A 23,785-nucleotide genomic window follows, 5' to 3' on the forward strand; every position below is an offset into this window, starting at 1 on the left:
CGTGACTCCCCTGATAGGAGGGGTGAGTCAGTGGAACAGCAGCTGAGGCCGGCCGGACTCGTACTGTGCACAAATCAAGGATCTTTGTCAGTTGGAAGGCAGTAGTGATTAATCAATGTTTCCATGGAGCAGAAAGAGAGTGTCTCCCCCTCAGGAGGGAGAGGATGTGATGACTATCATGGTCGGTCGAGAGGGGAAAAGATCATTTAAGAATGCACCGAAAGTGTTTAAGTTTAGAAAAGTTTACGAAAGTTGCACATGAGATTTGTGATGAAGGATATGTTGAAATAGAAGAGAAGGGAGGAAATATGTAGAGAAAACCAAAAGAGTAATGTCATTGTGTGGGTCGTACCCGGACGCGTAGATTACAGTACAAGATGTTGAATGCAGCAAGGAAGATAATGGGTTGTTGGAAAGTGCATATATGTGGAAAAAGGCTGCGCTGAGTTTGTCGAAAGAAGGGAAAATGTGCAGAAACTTAAACAGTTAACTAAAATATGCGAGCTACAAGATAAGGGCCGGTTACAGTTGCTAGAATAGCAAGGAATTATGAAGAAGGAAAAGATCAAAGATAAAAGATAAAGGATTGTTACAAACAGCCTTGGCTTGATATAGAACAGCAGAGAATTTGTCAAAGAAGGGTGGATGGAGGAAGAAAATACAGACAATAAGGGAAAGATGCCATGTTATGTGTATTACAAAGGAACTGCTCTCCAGCCACCGCCCGATAATGGCGGGGGGGGGGTGGACCTGTACAAATTGCAGTCAGCAGATTATTGTGTTGCATGTCACGCGCCCCGTCCTGGAGGCTCACCCCTTGCTACTACCCAAGCCACTCCTAGTGCCCCATACTCATCTGTTATACCTATGTCCGCCCAAAGTTCCAACCCTTCCTGCAGCGGCCATGTTGCTACACCCATTGCATCACCTCCGGCCTCTGACCAGATGTCCCTTTGGTGGCGGCCATCTTGGCGCACCCTTCCTGTAGTGTGCTGCCTTCCAGTGGCGGCCATCTTGGCGCACCCGGAATACAGGCAGCAATACACACTACACCCGGAATGTGCATGATGAAGATCATCATGATCAGTGTGTGACACAACTTAGAGCTACAATCAACAATATTCTGAACTATGTTGGAACAAGGAACCTTATTTCTATTGCCCTTCCTGCTATACGTTCTGGAATGAATGGATTTCCTATACAAGCCTGTGCCCAAGTGATAGTCCAAGCTATAGGGGAGTATAGAGGACTAACTACGTTGGAGGAGATAAGACTAATCAGCAATGACTATCACAAATCTCAAATTCTCACCCAAGCTGTGGAAAGTGCCACAGCTAGATCAGACTCACTCAGCCGACAGATGACCTCACAAGATAACCTGAATTAACTATTTCCTAGACAAACAAGCCCACCTCCTGCTATAAGAAAGGAGCATTAATTCCCTGTGTTTCTCCTCTTAATACTCCATTGTTTCCAGTGAAGAAGAAAACTGCAGAGGAGAACTGGATAAATTCAGGATGATGCAAGATCTGAGAGCTGTGAATGCAGTTACAATCCTGGAGACCCCAGTGGTGTCAAATCCACATAAATTACTCAGTGAAATTCCCCCTGAGGCAACGCATTTTACAGTAATCGACTTGGCAAATGCCTTCTTCAGTGTGCCTCTGCATCCAGACTGTCAGTATATTTTTGCTTTTACACACAGAGGAGTACAGTACACCTGGACCGTTATGCCTCAAGGAGCTCAGAACTATCCTCATCACTTCACACTGGCCTAAACTACCTGTCTCCAACCCTGGAAAAGTGAGAACCCTGAAGTCACATTGATACAATATGTGGATGATCTATTCCTCTGCTGTCCAGACGACCAAACTTGCCACAGGTTCAGCTATTCTTTGCTCCAATTTCTGGCCACCATCGGATGCAAAGTTACTACAGCTACAGAACTCCTTCACAGAACTGAAGATGTTGTACTTGGCCATCCTACAACTATGGGGGTTGAAAGCTATCCTTGCACAAACCCAGCTCAACCATCTATCTATGCAACGTCGTGTCAGAATCCAATGTGAGCTCCTTTTACCACGAAATATAGCTCTTCGGCGATGTACTGTCTTGAACCCCTCCACTCTGCTTCCTCTGTCAAGGGGGGACTGCCCTGAAGACTTAGGGGGGTCCTCAGAAGACCATGAATACCCTGATTCGAGTGACCATGATTGCCTTGAGGTCATGAACGCAGAAACCTCTCACCTACCTACTGTCTCTGAGCAGCCACTGCCTGAAGCGGATCTGATACTGTATACTGACGGGTCCAGATACGCAGATGAATATGGAACTTACCATACCGGATATGCGGTGGTGTCCCCACCAACGGTTGTTTCTGCTGGACCACTGCCATCTTATATGTCAGCTCAAGAGGCCGAACTTTATGCTCTGACCGAAGCCTGCAAGTGCGCAGAGAGTCGAGTGGCAAATATCTACATGGACTCGAGGTACGGATTCGGGATTGCCCATGACTTTGGCCTGATATGGGCCCTGAGGGGCTACAAGACAGCCAGTGGAGCTCCAATCCGGAATGCAGCGGCAGTGAGAAGTCTGCTAGAAGCTCTGAAGTTACCTAGGCAAGTGGCGGTGATCAAAATTAAGGCTCATGGGAAAATGAATTCAGAGGAAGCCAAGGGCTGACATTACAGCAAAAGCAGAAGCTATGGGACCAATATTTCCAGAGGAAGCAGAGGTGTCGGGGGGTATGGAGGTGTTTGTGCTCACCAGAGGTCAGAGTCAACGAGGGGATGAGGAAGAAACGGGAATGAGAAATTTGGGGTTGGAAGAAGAAGGGGTTGGAAGATGAAGAGGAGCAAAGACTGGAAGAGAATCCGACACACAGGACTTAAGTGGACTGGCAGAATGCGGTAACGGAAGAAGGAAAACAAGGATGGATCGGACGGGGAGGAACGTTTTGTAAGAACTGATTCTGGAGAGTGGGAAGAAGAATATGTCTGCCAAGACCACTGTATCCTGCAGTGGTTCAGTGGGCTCATGGAAAGGTACATAGAGGGAAGAATCAAATGATTTCAGCTATCAATAAACTCTATATTGCACCCGAGATCTCAGCTCTTGCTACAAACTATACTAGGAGCTGTAAGATTTGTAACACTTGTAATCCCGGAAGAACAGAACATGTGTCAAAGAAGAAGCTGGCAAAGTCACAGTATCCTTTCCAGAGAATCCAAATTGATCAGTGGAAGAGTGGAAGATATAAATATGTTCTGGTGGTGGTGGATATGTTTTCCGGCTGGACAGAAGCATACCCAGTGGCCAACATGACTTCTAGAACTACAGTGAAAAGGCTTCTGGCAGAACTTATCTTCAGATTCGGGATTCCAGAAGTGATTGAAAGTGATCAAGGACCCGCCTTCACTGCAGAAGTTACCAAATCAATCTGGGAGATGATTGGGGCGGATGTGGGCCTGCATACTCCTTATCATCCTCAAAGTAATGGCAAAGTTGAAAGGATTAATGGCACTTTAAAAAAAAAATTCTTAAAGCCAGTAAAGAATTGTCACTTCCATGGCCAGAGGTGCAGCCTATTGCCATATACTCAGTCCGAAATACCCCGAGACAACCCACAGGGCTCACACCATATGAGATCTTGTTTGGGGGGCCACCTAGAATGGGTCGATATTACCCACAGCAGCTTAGTTCAGGGAATGATAAGCTTGTGAATTTTGTTGTCGGACTTGCTAAAGAGTTAAAACTAACACATGCTTCAGTGTACTCTTCTATTCCAGACTCAGATCTAGAACCAGGTACTCACAGCATCCAGCCTGGAGATTTTGTCTGGATAAAGAACCCACAACCCTGATGTTCCTTTGTCTGATGACAGTAGCTGGGGTGGAGCCTTTGTTACGGTAACACGTGCATTCCAAGCAATTATTACTAAAGAGAATGATATTCCAGTTTTCTGGTACAACACTTCCTTGAATGTGGTGACATGAAGATTAGGATTAGATTGGAGGGCAAATAGACTGGGGAATGTGCCATAACTAAAGCAATAATGTCTGTTTACCTTATGTCTGAGTCCCAGGATTCCAAAGAGGAAATAGAGGCTGCGTTTACAGGCACATACAGGGCCAAGAGAGAAGTTAACCCCAAAGGCAGTTTTGCCCCACATACAGTACAGACCAAAAGTTTGGACAAACCTTCTCATTTAAAGATTTTTCTGTATTTTCATGACTATGAAAATGACTCGCCCCCTGGGCCATGGGGCACTCGGTTCCGGGCAATAGGGGAATGATGGGGGTAGTAGTGGCGACCCGGTCCGTGGCTCAGGGTGGTCAGACCAGTGGTAGTCCCTTTATAAGTTTTAAGTGATGTCCGACTATGCCACCCGTGGATTGCGGTTATTAGGAACTGCCGCTGCAAGGCGGACCGCTGGGGATGATGTATGCAGCTGGGATAGTGTGACTCCCCACGGGAAGAGTGCGGCCCCAGGGCAGTATAATGGAAGATGGGGGTGATGGTGTAGGGCGTCCCAGTACCATTAGTGCTGGAGGAGCAAGGAGCACGCAGACAACAGGTTGCAGTCCAGGGTCTTTACTAGAACAGGTGAACTGACCCACAAACAGTCCCGGCTAGGAGGGGACCTGGATGTCTGAGAGCAATTGGGAAATTGGCCCTGGTCAGGGTGAGGGTGTAGGCCTACCGTGCTCTCTGCGCTCCTTCTGGCTATCTCCTCCTGATAGGGTAACAGCCCACGGTCCGAGCTCACCGTGTATTCTCGCCTGTATGGCCTGCAACGTGGGTCCCTTTCTACTCCCGGCCTGGTACGGCTTTGCTGGTCCCTTCTGTTGTGGCAGAGCCTCCAGGCTTCTTATGCCAAGGAACATACAGTCTCCTGCGGACTGGTTATCTACTGCAGGACGAGGAATCCTCACAGCCTCAGACACCAAAGTCTGGTAAAATGGAGTTCTTTGTCTGCCAAGACAGGCTCACTTCGCCTCTTGTCTCTGGCTTGTGGCACTTCTACTGCCACACTTCCTCTTAGGGTGCAATACAACTGTCCCTCACTGCTCTGGGACAACTCTCAATCCTGAGACAGGTCGTCCAGTTCTCTCTAACCCTGCCCCCAGTTCCAGCTTTTATAGGGGCAGCCTGCTCCCCCTACTGGCCTGTGACAGGAGGTATTGCATGCTAATGTTCCCCTGACCAGAGAACCTCCCCCTTGCTTTCAGACACAGCTTTATTTTATTTGTGGCATCCAGGCCAGGGTGACACATTCCCCCCTAGTAAAATTTAGTACTCCGGGACTAAACAATAAAAAAAGACAATATACATGACCATAAAACATTATCAGGAAAGTGACGCACAGATTGAGTTCTTAAGGTCACAGTGTGGTCTGTGACCGGGTGTCCATCTCACCAACACAATGGGGAGCCTTAACCAGGTGGGGGTCTGTCCTACCCCAAGTCCTTTACAGTCTTAGTTCATTCCTTGGTTAGGCTCCGAACGCAGTCCATACAAAGTCCCGGTTATTAAAAGTCCATAACCTTTGAGTCCGTACGGTAACTGCAAGAAACTGAAATACACTATTAATAATCATGCAGGTAACTTTGCAAACATTTCAACATTTGGCAACATGGTCATTTACAATTTTAGTTCACCCTATATTCTCCAGCGAGCGGATATCTGCCCCTTTGTGCTCCTGGTTGACCTCCTTAACCCACTGTCTGGTGGTGGACCAACCTGGCTTTCCCCACTAGCGTTAGGGGTACAGCTTCCAGCTGGACTTACAGGCAGGGCAGGCAGCTGTCTGCGGGTCCTTTGGCTTACCGCAGGCATGGCAGGCTCACTGTCAGCAGAGGGTTGACTCTCCTGGGCTTCTGGTACAGGCTCTTCTGCCTCTGGAACTGCTGGCTCCTCTTCACCTTCCGGCTCTGGTGCAGGTTGTTGCTCAGTCGGTTGCAGGAAATGCAGGACGGGTACCACTATTGCATCGTTTATTCGAGTCCAGGACTGAGGGAACTCTTCGAGAACGGTGCTGATCATTTCTTCCTTGTCCTCTGCGGGTTCAAGGTCACTTTGATCCTCTTCTGCACTACGGAATTGTTCGGGGCACCTTTTTAGGTGGTCTCTGGAGACGGTACTAATGGTTTCTCCTCCGTCCTTGGTGATCACGCACACCTTCGGGTTGTCGTGGTCAGACTGCAGTACGGTGTAGGGTTCCCTTTCCCACTGGTCGTCCAACTTGTGAAGCCTTCTCTTTCGCTTCAGGACTTGCTCACCAGGTTCTAGGGGACCAGCAGGGGCGTGTTGGTTGAAGAGTCTTTCTTGCCTCTCTCTCACCTGGGCCAGGCTCTTCTCCACACTCTCCTGTACCTTCTTGTACTGCAGTTGCCTTTCCGTATCCCAGTCCGCATATGGGGAGGTGTCCTCAGGTGTTAGGACTCCCATCTCCAGGTCTACGGGCAGCTTACCTGGTCTAGCTCGCATCAGGTAAGCCGGGGTGCAGTTTGTAGCATTCACCGGGATATGATTGTATAAGTCTATCAGGTCTGGCAGTTTTTCTGGCCACAGGCTGCGTTCCTCCAGGGGCAGCGTCTTCAGGAGATAAATGACTATATTGTTCATTTTCTCACACATCCCGTTGGTTTGTGGATGGTAAGGCGTTGTCCGAATCTTCTTACAGCCATAGAGGTTGCAGAACTCTTGGAAGATGTCAGCCTCGGACGCTGGACCCTGGTCTGTCAGGACCTGTTCCGGATACCCATGTGGACGGCAGAAGTATTGCTGGAAGGCTCTGGCCGCTGTTTGGGCTGTCATGTCCTTTACCGGGACCACCACTAGAAAACGGGAATAGTGGTCCACGATTGTCAGGGCATAGATGTATCCTGACCGGCTTGGAGCCAATTTGACGTGGTCCAGAGCTACCAGCTCAAGAGGCTGCGTGGTGACGATGGGCCTCAAGGGTGTCTTCTGGCTGGCGCGGTCCTTCCTCCTTAGGTTACAAGGGCCACAGTCTCTGCACCACTTCTCTACAACCCCTCTCATGCCGACCCAAAAAAACCGTCCTCTTAGCAGGAACTCCAGTTTCTTCCAACCGAAGTGCCCCGCTCTGTCATGGTAAGCCCCCAGGACCATAGCTGCATCCCGCCTTGGGACCACGACTTGCCAGGTCAGCTCGTGCGTCCGGTGGTTGACAAGCCTTCTGCACAGCTTGCCTTCATAGAGGAACAGCTTGCTTTTCTCTTTCCATAGCTGCTTGGCTTCCTCTGGAGCATCCGGATCTATGCGGGCATCTTCCTGGGTCACCAGGCGGATTGCAGGGTCACTATCTTGGGTCTTGGCCCAGCTGTGGTGAGGTAGAGGATTGATCATAACGGTGGTTAAATCTTCGTCCTTCACGCGGTGGGAGTATTGAGCGGCTCCGTACCGGTGAAACGCGGGGAGTTCTACCTCCTCCAGCTCTTCTGGGTCTTCGTCACCTTCAGGTAAGTGAGGCATTCTCGATAGGGCGTCAGCGTTGGCATTGGTTTTACCTGCCCGGTACTTGATCACGAAGTCATAATTGGAGAGACGGGCCATCCACCGCTGTTCCAGGGCACCCAGTCTCGCATTGTCTAGGTGTGTCAACGGGTTGTTGTCCGTGTACACGGTGAACTTTGCGGAGGCCAGGTAATGCTTGAAGCGTTACGTTACAGCCCACATCACTGCCAAGAATTCTAGCTTGAAGGAGCTGTAATTCTCCGGGTTCCTCTCGGTGGGCCTCAGCTTCCGGCTGGCGTACGTGATCACCCGTTCTCTGCCCTGTTGGTTTTGCGACAGTACGGCTCCCAGTCCCACATTACTGGCGTCTGTGTGGAGAATAAAAGGCTGTCCATAATCAGGGTAGGCCAGGATCTCATCCCCTGTGAGGGCCATCTTCAACTGGCGGAAGGACTCCTCTTCCGGTCTATCCCACTTGAAGGGTGGCTTTTGGCTCCTGGACTCAGACTGTCCTATCAGGAGGTCCTGCATAGGAGCTGCCATCTTAGTGAACCCGGGGATGAACCTTCGGTAGTAGCCAACCAACCCGAGGAACTGCCTTACTTCTTTGATGTTCGAGGGGCTGGGCCAGCTCTTGATGGCCATGACCTTCTCAGGGTCGGGGGCTACTCCTTCCGCACTTACCATGTGACCTAGGTACTGGACCTTTGGTTTCAGCAGGTGACACTTCGATGGTTTCACCTTCAGGCCATAGCCTGCCAGGGCTTCGAACACCTCAGCCAGGTGCTTTAGATGGTCCTCGTAAGTCTTCGAATAGACGATCACGTCGTCCAGGTAAAGGAGGACCGTCTCGAAGTTTCAGTGCCCTAGACAGCATTCCATCAGCCTCTGGAAGGTCCCTGGCGCGTTGCAGAGCCCGAAGGGCATACAGTTGAACTCGCTCAGTCCCATCGGGTTGGTGAAGGCGGTCTTCTCCTTGTCAGCCTCTGCCACAAGAACCTGCCAGTACCCGCTAGTAAGGTCCAAAGTAGAAAAGAAGTTAGCTGATTTTAGTGCGGCTAAAGACTCCTCTATTCTAGGCAGCGGATATGCGTCTTTGTGGGTGATACGGTTAATTTGTCTATAGTCCACGCACATTCTCATGGTGCCGTCTTTCTTTTTTACCAGAACCAGGGGGGCTGCCCAGGGGCTACAGCTATCTCTAATGACCCCAGCTTCTTTCATTTCCCGCAGCATCCCCTTGGCGTTCTGAAAATGTGCAGGGGGTACAGGCCTGTGTCTCTCTTTTATTGGTGGGTGGCTCCCCGTGGGGATATGGTGTTCTATCCCTTTTACTCTGCCAAAGTCTAGCGGGTTCTTACTAAAGACTCTCTCGTACTCCTGTACCACCCGGTAGACTCCTTGTTTTTGGTGCAGGGGAGTGGAGTCAGCACCCACATGGAGTTTCTGGCACCAGTCCTCCTTTTGTTTCTGGGAGCCATTACCCTCCGCCTGTGGAGATGGAGGCAAAGGCTCCACGGCCCTGATAGCTTTGTGTTCGACAACAAACAGTTTGGCAAGTGTAGCGTACCTGGGTAAGTGTACCTCTCTCTCCCCAATGTTGAGGATGCGAACGGGCACCCTCCCATGACGGACATCAACCACCCCCCGGGCTGTCAAAATGGTGGGCCTGCTGTCTGAGTACACGGGTTCTACCATGGCTTGGTAGTCCCTACCTCTCAACCCGATTGCAGTCCGACACCAGATCATCATTTCACTTTTGTGAGGCATGGAAATGGGGAATGGGTCACTCAGTCTTACGCTACCGATCTCACCACCAGACAGTTCTACCTGCTGCTGTCTCATCTTATCTCCTTGTTGAGGACTCTCTGTTGGCTGGAACTAGCATTCACCGCCACCTGTTGTAGAATTACAATTACCTCTGAAAGACAATTTTCAATCACGTTAGTACCCACAGTTATTTTAGGGTGACTCTCACGACGGTCAATGTCCACAATAATTACTCCCTGTGCCGGTAGTTCAACTTTACCAATTTTAATGGTCATCTCCTTGAACCCCATCTGCGGCACGGGTAAGCCATTACTGGCGATGATGCTCAAGTTACTGTCTGGATACCGTGTGATATCAGCATCAGTCCAATAATGCTTAAAAAGTACATAAGGGATAGTGGTTACTTGCGACCCAGTATCCAGCAAGGCGCTCATGGGGATACCATCCAGCACCACGGGTAAAACCGGGCGCCCCCCAACGTACTTATTACGCCAATTGTAAAGGCCTGGTGATCTTATGCCTGGGGGTTGGCCCTCTGCCCTAGGTTGGACCCGTTTAAATTACAGTACCTGGCAATGTGTCCGGGCTGGTTGCATCGACGGCAAATGGGCTGTCCATCCTCTGCGTAGCGGTCTGTGGGCCTCCCTCGGAACGACGGGATCCTCCTCTGTCGACGCCACGGGACATCCTCCGGACTTGAAGCCAGCTCGATGGGTCTTGACGGGTCCACTTGTAACGCCTGGACGGTCCTGGTCAACGTCGCGACGCTCCTGGTCAGCTCCTGGACTTGGTGATGCAGATCTTTCGACGGGGCTTGGTTCAGGGCCTGTGCGTCATCCCCCACGGAGTCCATAGAGGAGGGCGTTGCCTCCTGGTGGTAGGTGAGAGAAGGGCGCCGGGGGTTTATAGCGCCACTTGTTGCGGGTTCACGGAGCACCCTTATGGCCCTGTCCTTAAATTGGGCAAAGGTCAGGTCAGGGTTCTGGAAGAACATGAGGCGCAGCTGGGTCCTGTGGGCGCTAGACAGCAGACCTTCTAAAAACTGTTCTGTTAGTAGCTTATCCATATCTTGCACGCTGCCAGGGTCAGCTTGTTTAATGGCTCCCAAGGCTTCCTGCAAATTTAGGGCATAGTCTCTGATGCTGCCCTGTGCCTGTTGCTTACATCCATAGAACCGCATTTTAATTTCAGCGGAGGTACGGGTATCAAAGGTACCTCGCAGCCGTGCCAGAATGTCCTTCACAGTCCATTTCTCCTCAGCGGGCCACGACTTTACCTCCTGCTGGGCCGCGCCAGTTAACTGCCCCGTCAGTATGCTGACCTTCTGTTCCTCTGTCAGGGGGTAAACTTGGAACAAACTGTACAGCCTTTCCTTAAAATCAGTCAGGGCATGGGGCTCCCCTGAGTACTTAGGCAGGCAGGCCGCTCCAGGGATGTAGGGCAGGGAAAATGGCATCACCGCTGCTGCAGCTGCGCTGGTGGTAGTGGGCGCCTCTGTGTCCGACATCTTCCTCCCCCCTAGTCAAGTGCGGCCTACCTTCCGATGATCCTCTTCTGTAGGCCGTGGCTCCGCTGATGCTGCTCCGGACGAGGACCTTGCGTCGCGTCCTGGTGACGTCAGCGTCGCTCTCTCTCCCTTCCAGGACCTTGCGCAGCGTCGGTGCGTGGGGCGGAGCTTCGGGTCTCGCGCGGTTTGGACGTCCACGCCCCTCTTCTTCCCGCGCGGCGTCCTGAAGATGGCGTCCGATGGCGGGAAAACGGCTGAAGATGGCGCGAACCGACAGAAGATGGCGGGAGACGGCTGAAAATGGCGGGAAACGGCTCCGGATGGCGGGAAACCTCTTTTCAGGTAGGTGCACAGTCTCTTTCAGGCACGCAATACCCGTTTGTGGCGGGTTGGTTACTCTCCTGCCGACTACGCCAAAGCTGACTCGCCCCCTGGGCCGTGGGGCACTCGGATCCGGGCAATAGGGGAACGATGGGGGTAGTAGTGGCGACCCGGTCCGTGGCTCAGGGTGGTCAGACCAGTGGTAGTCCCTTTATAAGTTTTAAGTGATGTCCGACTACGCCACCCGTGGATTGCGGTTATTAGGAACCGCCGCTGCAAGGCGGACCGCTGGGGCTGATGATGTATGCATCTGGGATAGTGTGACTCCCCACGGGAAGAGTGCGGCCCCAGGGCAATATAATGGAAGATGGGGGTGATGGTGTAGGGCGTCCCAGTACCGTTAGTGCTGGAGGAGCAAGGAGCATGCAGACAACAGGTTGCAGTCCAGGGTCTTTACTAGAACAGGTGAACTGACCCACAAACAGTCCCGGCTAGGAGGGGACCTGGATGTCTGAGAGCAATTGGGAAATTGGCCCTGGTCAGGGTGAGGGTGTAGGCCTACCGTGCTCTCTGCGCTCCTTCTGGCTATCTCCTCCTGATAGGGTAACAGCCCACGGTCCGAGCTCACCGTGTATTCTCGCCTGTATGGCCTGCAACGTGGGTCCCTTTCTACTCCCGGCCTGGTACGGCTTTGCTGGTCCCTTCTGTTGTGGCAGAGCCTCCGGGCTTCTTATGCCAAGGAACATACAGTCTCCTGCGGACTGGTTATCTGCTGCAGGACGAGGAATCCTCACAGCCTCAGACACCAAAGTCTGGTAAAATGGAGTTCTTTGTCTGCCAAGACAGGCTCACTTGGCCTCTTGTCTCTGGCTTGTGGCTCTTCTACTGCCACACTTCCTCTTAGGGTGCAATACAGCTGTCCCTCACTGCTCTGGGACAACTCTCAATCCTGAGACAGGTCGCCAGTTCTCTCTAACCCTGCCCCCAGTTCCAGCTTTTATAGGGGCTGCCTGCTCCCCCTACTGGCCTGTGACAGGAGGTATTGCATGCTAATGTTCCCCTGACCAGAGAACCTCCCCCTTGCTCTCAGACACAGCTTTATTATATTTGTGGCATCCAGGCCAGGGTGACACAAAAATTGTACATTCACACTGAAGGCATCAAAACTATGAATTAACACATGTGGAATTATATACTTATCAAAAAAGTGTGAAACAACTGAAAATATGTCTTATATTCTAGGTTCTTCAAAGTAGCCACCTTTTGCTTTGATGACTGCTTTGCACACTCTTGGCATTCTCTTGATGAGCTTCAGTTCCCCGGTCAACTGACCTCCCAGCTTTCACTCTGGACATGCCCCCAGCTTCCCAGTCACCTGACTCCTGTACTTGCAGTCTGTCTTTCCCCTGCAACCAGAGGCACGGCCCCGGCAGTTCCGGATCTCTTGCTCTGACAGTACTTACATCCCAGTCTTCCCCCTTACATTTATACAATGTGATTTTCTTGATATTATTTTGGATATTTTATCTCTCAATGTTAAAATTAACCTACCCTTAAAATTATAAATTGTTCATGTCTTTGTCAGTGGGCAAACTTACAAAAACAGCAATGGATCAAATAATTGTTTCCTTCATTTTAACGTGTGTGTGGCACCCCTGCGGGTCCAGTTGCCACAGAGGTACTGCATCTCAGCCAGAGGTGTGGTACCCCACTCTCAGGTAAGGAGGGAGCACTACCGGTGACCCAAACACTCACATCCAACACACACCACTCCTGAGGGAGGCTCCAGATAGCTCCTGAGGGAGAGCACAGACCCGGTCTCTGTCTGGAAGGTGGAACTAAGCTGAGGAGGTGGGTGAAGGAAGTAGTTTAGGGGAGCACTGAAGGAAGAGTATAAAAGGAGGGTAGAAACATCTAGAAGGGTTGGTTGTTCAGAGGACCGTGAGGAGTAAGGTCCTGACGGCAAAGGGGCCCAGTAAAAGGGGCCCTGGAGGAGAGTGAGGAGGGAAAACCGGAGCAGTGAGGAGTGCTTCAGATATAGAAGGGATCCTAGGGGCACGGCGAGTGTGGGAAGCCACCCGTGCGCCCGAGATCATGCTGATCGTGGAGGGATCAGGCCGCAGTAGGGGACCGGCCCCAGACTAGTGGAGGACTGCAAGACTCAGCTAGCAAACCGGAAGTTGCGGTATCTTCAAGTGCCATAGCCAAAATCCACACACAATTGCTGAAAAGGTGGCAATATAGGACAAGAGGGGACAGACAGGACGTCGCCCAGCAAGGCCCGCGGCCACTGGCTCGGGACACTGTGTGTGAGGCGCAGGACAGGAGAGAGAGCCAGCGCAGAGAGAGACGACCTGGGAAGGTACATAAGAAAGGGGTCCCGTTCAAGTGCACCTAAGTTATCTGAGAGTTGGCTGGATCACTTCCCCGGAGAACACAGGACAACGTGGGCGGTTATAATCTGGCAATTGTAACCTGGAGCATCTTGATAACTGTGAGTAAATACTTGAAGACTGCACCCCGCTGTGTCCTTGACTTAATTGCTGCGTCACCTGCCTTGCACAATACCAACATCCTAAATTCCCCTATTTAACTGCCCTGGGGCCTAGCTCTACCCGTGGAGAGCTGAACCATCTTTGCTGCTTCACCAACAGCATCAGTGGATCTGAACAGCAGTGGCGGCCCCATATAGCCACAAACCACGAGTAGTGTCACGAATCTTTATTCCCCAATTGACTATTCTTTATTGACCGCCCTGGGCCACGGACTGGGTCACTGCCACCGTGACTACCCCAAAAAGGACCGGACCGGCTACCGAGTACCCCACAGCTCCAGGGGGCGTGTCATGTGCCTATCCCAGTATTCCGTGTATCCAGACTGCTAAAATCAGTCTCCGAATCAGCCCTATCTGAGACTCCGTGTCAGTAACTGTTCTACCCGAGGATCCTGAATATAGTAGTCTGAATGGAGACCGTGTCCATGTCTGTAACCAATCTGCAGAGCATCCAGAACCAAATAGTCTGAACGGAGCCCGTGTCCGTATCTGTGTCTGCGTACCTGACCCCTGGGGTCAGCTTCTGCAATACCGGGGACTGCCTGGGAGTGGCACCTGCCGGATACCTGCAGCCCACCCTGTCTCCACTATCAGGAGCCCAAGTGAACACCAGGTAGCCACTTAGCTAAGCCACTCCTAGGCAAGCCCGGCCATCTGGTACAATTGGTCCGTGAACCACATGCACCATCTGCGTGCGTAACAGGTCTATTGGTATAAAGGTAGTACACAAAAATGCATTTTATGAATTATTTTTTACAAAAAAAAATAAATGGGTTTATTAAAGGGGTTGTGTGGTACTTTTAAAAAATGGCAGTGTTTTAATGATACATACAAGCTTCTTTCTAATTACCTTGCGCTGCTGATACTGCTTGTGAGCGGCGCTATCAGTGGCCACTCACAGGCATCACGTGACCCCGCGCTGACATCACGATAAGTGAGGCGTGACTCATCGTTGGGGTCCCCGCGGTGGCTGCTGGGTTAGGGGCGGGGTTATTCCACTGCATCACACCCGGCATCCACCGCACGCTTTCCCAGTGAATAAGGAGAGGGAGAGTGCGCAGTGGATGCCGGGTGTGACGCGCGGGGTAACCCCGCCCACAACCCAGCAGCCACCGGTGGAAAGCGGAAGAGGGACCCTCGGCTGCAGCCGCAACTTGTCGTGACGTCAGCGGATGTCAGAGCCGGCTGCAGCCGGGGGTCACGTGCTGCCTGTGAGCGGCCACCGATAGCACCACTCACAGGCTGTATCAGCAGCGCAAGGTAATTAGAAAGAAGCTTGTATGTATTATTAAAATACACTGGCATTTTTTTAAAAGTACCAGACAACCCCTTTAATTAGGGATGCAATGTTACTAAGGTCAAGAAATCCCAGCATCCATGCAGACACAAAAAATAAACACATTCCACACAGGGCATAGTTTCAACCCTCGTCTAGAAGAACCCTGCATGGGTTAAAACATTGCAATGTGTGAGATGTCTTCATAATCATTAAAGGGTTGTTCACAATAAAACAAGTTATTCCTGTTACTACTTATCCATAAAATAGATGTAACCTGGTGATCGCCGACTGTTGGGTTCCAGAGCCCCAATATTGGGAATGCTGGGCAGAGGCGAATCTAGGGGTTTCTGTATCTGGCACTAAAATTCAGTGGCGCAGCCTCCTATTTACACAGTTTAAAGGGAAATTGTCAAAAGGTTTTTGCTTTGTAATCTGATGGAGCCATGAGATTGGGGCTGAGACACAGATTTCAGCGATGTATCACTTATTAGGCTGTGTGCTGTTGTTTCCATACAGTGAATGTTGTATCACAAGGAGATTATCACTGCCAGGATTAGCTCCCTTGTGCCAAGTTGCCCGACTCTGCCCCCTCTGCAGTTCAGTTTTAATTGACAAAATACATAGAGAGCTGTGGTGTGAGTGGGGTCACCTTTCTGAGCTCTGCTACATGCTACATTTAAAAACTCTGATTGTGTCACAACTGCTGCACACAGTAAACTGAGTGATACATCGTTGGAATGAGGGTCTTATTTTCGACATTATGCTGCTCTCATATGAGGCAGTAAAATCAGGTGACAGATTCCCTTCAAGAGGTTTAATTAGTCGTCATATGCAATTTGCACACTAGTCATGTGCCGACTAGTTGCCCTTCCTAATGCTCTCAATGTTCAGTGAAATACTACAGACCTTGCTTCATTGAGAGAAGCAGCAAAGAAGCTAGTTAGCACGTGACCAGAAATATGAAAATCGCATACGAGCAGTCATGTGATGACCGCTGGAACCAGCAAGCAGAACCGACTCCTGACATTGAATATATTACATGCTGTTTGGATTTGGCATGCTGCAGTGCTTAATTTTATAATTAATGCTCTGACCATAAATACAAACGTAGTAATCCTTAACTTGTCAGATGGCTCAATGCTTTATTAACATTGCCATGTATCATGTTATCTGACAGGTGATGGAGTGCTATATGTCAATTGTATCAGAACCAATAACAGTACATGAATATAGCTCAAAATCAGAAGTACAGAAATACATAATCAGAACTACCAACTGTACATCACCAGAACTACCATGAGTTTAGGAATATAACATCAGAGCCACCATCAGTACAGGAATACATCACCAGAATCACCATCAGTACAGCACCAGAACTACCATCAGTACAGGAATCCATCACTAGAACCACCATCAGTACAGGAATACAGCACCTAAACTACTATCAGTACAGGAATACATTACCAGAATCACCATCAGTACAGGAATACGCCAGGACTACCAATAACACAGGAATACGTTACCAGAACCATTATCAGTACATGAATAAATCACAGGTACGAACATCAGTACATGAATACAGTATCACAACCCCCATCAGTACAGGAATACAACACCAGAACTAGCAACAGCAAAGGAATATATTGCTAGAACCACCATCAGTACATGAATAAATCACAGGAATCACCATCAGTACATGGATACATCACCAAAACCACCATCAGTACAGAAATATAGTATCACAACGTCCATCAGTACAAGAATACATCAACAGAAGCATGATCAGTAGCATGAATACAGCACCCAGCTCATTACAGCAAACAATTGTAATGTCAGGTCTGCACCATATACAATTGTATCACATGAATCTATAGCTCTCAGTATGTCCTTAACAATGGTAAATTGATACTGGGAGTTGTTGTTACCAGCCATCATCAGACTGTGGACCATGCAGAAACCACAGTACTAATGAGACATAGCTAGTATCACAAATATACATTTACATCAAGGTACATTATAGATGACATCTCTGATTTGAGTCATTCTCTTTCCTTTTCTCTCCATCTGCTCTAGACACCATAATGACTTTATGAAGAAAACTTGGCACTCTTTAAGACTCAAATAATATTTTATAAAGTTTTAATAGGGGGAAATAGTACATAAACACAAAAGCTTTGGTCACAATTGACCTTCATCACTGTACGGTGTAGATAAGGTGCGATAGCTCCAGTACGGTGAGGTGCTGTGTGGCGGTGTCGACCGTTTGTTCTATTGGCGCCAGTGTTCTATGCTACACCATAAACTGATGAAGGTCATTTGTGACCGAAACGTTTGTGTTTATGTACTACTTCCCCCTATTAAAACTTTATAAAATATTATTTGCGTCTTAAAGAGTGCCAAGTTTTCTTCATATACTATTGGCTTCGGACCCAACTTGTGCACCGATCCACTGCAGGAGTGCGGTAGTTTTTGTATACCATAATGACTTTAGACATCCACAGCTCATCTCTGCAGACTTCTCTCTTCTCCTGTCTTCTGCAGTACATCTAGACACAGTGCCCTTAAAAATAACAATGTGATTATAATACTCCTGGATAAAAAAATACACTGTGCCCCTGAATAAATAATTGCCCCTCACTGTGCTGCCGGCACAAAATATGACCCCCACACTGCTCCCTCCTTTCCACACTGGGCCCCCTCTTCACACTGTTCCTTCACATTGTGCCCCCTATATTGCTCAGTCGCAATACTGTGCCACCTCCCCATGCATACTGTCCTAACCATACTGTGCCCTCACACTGTCCCTTATGCTGTCCCATCTGTATACTCTCCTCCACACTACCCAATTTGTATATTGTGCCCCCGCACACTTTTGTCCACCCATACATTTCTCCCAACACGGAAATTAGGAATAGATGCCAGCTCCCCTGTTTGCGGTTCAAATGGGACAGAGCTGGGAAAAAGTCCTGACCCAGACGTAGAAATGCAATGGAAAAAATTATGATTTCCAGCTCCAAAAATCCTTAAGACATATCGACAAAAAGGAGGGGGGATGGTTTTGATAAAGGACACTCGAATCGTGTCTGAAACGCAAAGCACTGGTTGTCTAAAACGGCATCCCCTCTTCGATTTGTGGATATGTCTTTTTAAGGATTTTTGAATAAATGTAATATTTTATTGGAGCTTGAAATCATCATTTTTTCCATTGCATTTCTCCCAACACACTGTCCCCACACATTTCTACCCTCCCAATACTGTCTCCTCACACATTTTCCCCTCACCATACTGTCTCCTAACATATATCCCATCTTCCCATACTGTCTCCTCATACTTTCCCCCCTTCCCATACTGTTTTCTCACACATTTCCCACCTTACCATACTGTCTCTTCACACATTCCAGTCTGCCCATACTGTCTCTTTGCATATTTCATCCCCCCAGCCCATACTGTCTCCTCACACATTTGCTTCTCCACTGACCCCTCACACTTTCTCCCACCTCTCCATACAGTTGCCTCACACATTTCCCTCCTCCCCATACTGTCTCCCCACATATTTCCTCCAACCGGTTCATACTGTGTCCTCACACATTCCCCACCAGCCCATAATGTCTCCACAAACATTTTCTCCCTTCTGTGTATACTGTATCCTTACACCTTCACCCCCTGCCCGTACTGCTTCTTCCCACATCTACCCCCTCTGCCCATACTGTCTCTTTACACATTCTGGCCATTATTGTCTTTTATTCTCTTCTAATACTTAACTTATAGCCATCTTCTCCTTCTGTGCATTGCAGAACTGATGTCAGCAGCATGATCAGATGACTTTATCATGCTGCTGACTTCACCCTGACCTGGAAGTGCTGGGAGTTGGGGCTTCAATTGTACACGCACCTGATAGACACAAGTACAATTGAGTCCAGGGAGCCGGCATTTTACACCTTCTCTAAGCCGACCGTCAGCTGGAATATCCCTTTAATTATTTTCGTCTGCACCGATAATCTCATGCCAATCATTTCAGGATTGTTTTATTGTATTGTCATGTGCAGCAATTAGAGCATGTGACCAGCACATTATTTATAGTTGATACATTGTTGCTGACTACATATATTGGTGAAATGTTATCAGTCCATTTACAGTAAACTCAGAATTCCAGCTACTATACATTTTATGTGAAATTTAAGTAGTGTTTTCTCACCCGTGGGATCATTAGGTAATGTAGAACTTGTGCATTCATACTCCCTATGGTTCGTCAGCAGTCTGCGGGTTTGGATACATGAACTAAATGAGCTATTTTTCACACTAAATTAGTTTTACAAGTGGAGTTTAATTAGCAGCATCTCTAATATTGGATCCTCAGCTGCCAAGTGTTTGCCGACTTGTTACAGACAAATAAGCTAAGTGATCAGTGAAGGCACAATTCAAAGAAGCGGTAAAGACTGATACAGAAGATATATTTTTCATGGGGATTTTTACTATTTTTTATGCAGTCCTTATTCTATTTGAGATCCATGAAATGAACAATAGAATGATACTAACAAATAGTAAAATTAAAGGGACTGTCTTTTTTATACTCTATTATCTATAATATAACTGGGGATGTGTGTCTCTGTCTGAAACCTCTATAGACTGCGCATGCGTGACGCTCAGTCTGGCTCCAGACAGAAGAACGCATGGAGCCGTTACAGGTAAGAGGAGTGTATGGCGCCGGAGATCATGGTATTCGTAGACACTGAACGCATACCGCGATCTCCATACTCATACTTACATACTTACCTGACCGAGAGGAGCGTTGCCGCGGCACCTCTCTTCTGGCCGGAGACCAGGGGCGGAGTGAAGGCGTCGGAACTGGCGCATGCACGTAGCGCTATCCGGCGCCATTTTACTGAAGATACATTTGCAGTGTGTCTTCAGCAAAATGGCGCCGGACAGCGCAGTGCTCTAGCGCCGCACTCCTCCCCCAGCCTCTGGCAGAGCAGGATACAGCAGCGCTGGAGCACAGGGAAGAAAGGTGAGTATAAGTGTTTATTTTTTTTGCACGTGTGCAGAGGAGTACAATGCATCCCAGGATTGGGGGGTGAGGGGGTCACACATACCAGGATTGGGGGATGAGGGGTACCATGCATACCAGGATTGGGGGGTGAGGGGGCCACACATACCAGGATTGGGGGATGAGGGGGCCACATATACCAGGATTGGGTGATGAGGGGGCCACACATACCAGGATTGGGGAATGAGGGGGCCACACATACCAGGATTGGGGGATGAGGGGGCCACATATACCAGGATTGGGTGATGAGGGGGCCACACATACCAGGATTGGGGAATGAGGGGGCCACACATACCAGGATTGGGGGATGAGGGGTACCATACATACCAGGATTGAGGGATGAGGGGGCCACACATACCAGGATTGGGGGGATGAGGGGACCATGCATACCAGGATTGGGGGATGAGGGGACCATGCATACCAGGATTTGGAGTGAGGGGACCATGCATACCAGGATTGAGGGATGAGGGGGCCACACATACCAGGATTGGGGGATGAGGGGTACCATACATACCAGGATTGGGGGATGAGGGGTACCATGCATACCAGGATTGGGGGATGAGGGGGCCACGCATACCAGGATTGGGGGATGAGGGGTACCATACATACCAGGATTGGGGAATGAGGGGTACCATGCATACCAGGATTGAGGGATGAGGGGTACCATGCATACCAAGATTGGGGGATGAGGGGTACCATGCATACCAGGATTGGGGGATGAGGAGTGCCATGAATACCAGGATAGGGGATGGGGGGTGCCATACATACCAGGATTAAGGGATGAGGGGGCCACACATGCCAGGATTGGGGGATGAGGGGAACATGCATACCAGGATTGGGGGTTAGAGGACAATACATACCAGGATTGAGGGATGAGGGGCCACGCATACCAGGATTGGGGGATGAGGGGTACAATACATACCAGGATTGGGGGATGAGGTGTACCATGCATACCAGGATTGGTGGATGAGGGGTACCATGCATACCAGGATTGGGGGATGAGGAGTGCCATGCATACCAGGATAGGGGATGGGGGGTACCATGCATACCAGGATTGGGGGATGAGGGGTACCATGCATACCAGGATTGGGGGATGAGGGGGGCCATGCATACCAGGATTCGGATGAGGGGCCATGCATACCAGGATAGGGATGAGGGGTACCATGTATACCAGGATTAGTGGTGAGAGGTGCCATGTATACCAGGATTGGGGGTGAGGGGTGCCATGCATACCAGGATTGAGGGGTGAGGGGTACTGTGCATACCAGGATTGGGGGATGAGGGGTACCATGCATACCAGGATTGGGGGATGAGGGGTACCATGCATACCAGGATAGGGATCTGGGGGGGGCATGCATATCAGGATTCGGATGAGGGGCCATGCATACCAGGATAGGGATGGGTGGTGCCATGCATACGAGGATTGGGGATGAGGGGTGCCATGCATACCAGGATTGGGGGAAGAGGAGTGCCATGCATACCAGGATTGAGGGGTGAGGGGTACCATGCATACCAGGATTGAGGGGTGAAGGGTACCGTGCATACCAGGATTGGGGGATGAGGGGTACCATGAATACCAGGATTGGGGGATGAGGGGTACCATGCATAACAGGATAGGGATCTGGGGGGGCCATGCATACCAGGATTCGGATGAGGGGCCATGCATACCAGGATAGGGATGAGGGGTACCATGTATACCAGAATAGGGATGAGGGGTGCCATGCATACCAGGATTAGTGGTGAGAGGTGCCATGTATACCAGGATTGGGGGGTGAGGGGTGCCATGCATACCAGGATTGAGGGTGAGGGGTGCCATGCGTACCAGGATTGGGGGTGAGGGGTGTCATGCATACCAGGATAGGGATGAGAGCAGCACATAACAGGATGGGGGAACAAGATGGGGGCAGCACAAATACCAGGATGGGGGCAGCACAAATACCAGGATGGGGGCAGCACATACCAGCATTGGAGACCATATACCAATAAAAATGCTCGCCACCCGGGCGTAGAATGGGCTCAATAGCTAGTTGCATACCGCGATCTCCATACTCATACTTACATACTTACCTGACCGAGAGGAGCGTTGCCGCGGCACCTCTCTTCTGGCCGGAGACCAGGGGCGGAGTGAAGGCGTCGGAACTGGCGCATGCACGTAGCGCTATCCGGCGCCATTTTACTGAAGATACATTTGCAGTGTGTCTTCAGCAAAATGGCGCCGGACAGCGCAGTGCTCTAGCGCCGCACTCCTCCCCCAGCCTCTGGCAGAGCAGGATACAGCAGCGCTGGAGCACAGGGAAGAAAGGTGAGTATAAGTGTTTATTTTTTTTGCACGTGTGCAGAGGAGTACAATGCATCCCAGGATTGGGGGGTGAGGGGGTCACACATACCAGGATTGGGGGATGAGGGGTACCATGCATACCAGGATTGGGGGGTGAGGGGGCCACACATACCAGGATTGGGGGATGAGGGGGCCACATATACCAGGATTGGGTGATGAGGGGGCCACACATACCAGGATTGGGGAATGAGGGGGCCACACATACCAGGATTGGGGGATGAGGGGGCCACATATACCAGGATTGGGTGATGAGGGGGCCACACATACCAGGATTGGGGAATGAGGGGGCCACACATACCAGGATTGGGGGATGAGGGGTACCATACATACCAGGATTGAGGGATGAGGGGGCCACACATACCAGGATTGGGGGGATGAGGGGACCATGCATACCAGGATTGGGGGATGAGGGGTACCATGCATACCAGGATTGGGGGGTGAGGGGGCCACACATACCAGGATTGGGGGATGAGGGGGCCACATATACCAGGATTGGGTGATGAGGGGGCCACACATACCAGGATTGGGGAATGAGGGGGCCACACATACCAGGATTGGGGGATGAGGGGGCCACATATACCAGGATTGGGTGATGAGGGGGCCACACATACCAGGATTGGGGAATGAGGGGGCCACACATACCAGGATTGGGGGATGAGGGGTACCATACATACCAGGATTGAGGGATGAGGGGGCCACACATACCAGGATTGGGGGGATGAGGGGACCATGCATACCAGGATTGGGGGATGAGGGGACCATGCATACCAGGATTTGGAGTGAGGGGACCATGCATACCAGGATTGAGGGATGAGGGGGCCACACATACCAGGATTGGGGGATGAGGGGTACCATACATACCAGGATTGGGGGATGAGGGGTACCATGCATACCAGGATTGGGGGATGAGGGGGCCACGCATACCAGGATTGGGGGATGAGGGGTACCATACATACCAGGATTGGGGGATGAGGGGTACCATGCATACCAGGATTGAGGGATGAGGGGTACCATGCATACCAAGATTGGGGGATGAGGGGTACCATGCATACCAGGATTGGGGGATGAGGAGTGCCATGAATACCAGGATAGGGGATGGGGGGTGCCATACATACCAGGATTAAGGGATGAGGGGGCCACACATGCCAGGATTGGGGGATGAGGGGAACATGCATACCAGGATTGGGGGTGAGAGGACAATACATACCAGGATTGAGGGATGAGGGGCCACGCATACCAGGATTGGGGGATGAGGGGTACAATACATACCAGGATTGGGGGATGAGGTGTACCATGCATACCAGGATTGGTGGATGAGGGGTACCATGCATACCAGGATTGGGGGATGAGGAGTGCCATGCATACCAGGATTGAGGGGTGAGGGGTACCGTGCATACCAGGATTGGGGGATGAGGGGTACCATGAATACCAGGATTGGGGGATGAGGGGTACCATGCATAACAGGATAGGGATCTGGGGGGGCCATG

The sequence above is a fragment of the Phyllobates terribilis genome, unplaced genomic scaffold (assembly GCF_046119375.1).
Source record: "Phyllobates terribilis strain yellow unplaced genomic scaffold, ASM4611937v1 Scaffold_2__4_contigs__length_985480577, whole genome shotgun sequence".
Classification (NCBI taxonomy): domain Eukaryota; kingdom Metazoa; phylum Chordata; class Amphibia; order Anura; family Dendrobatidae; genus Phyllobates; species Phyllobates terribilis.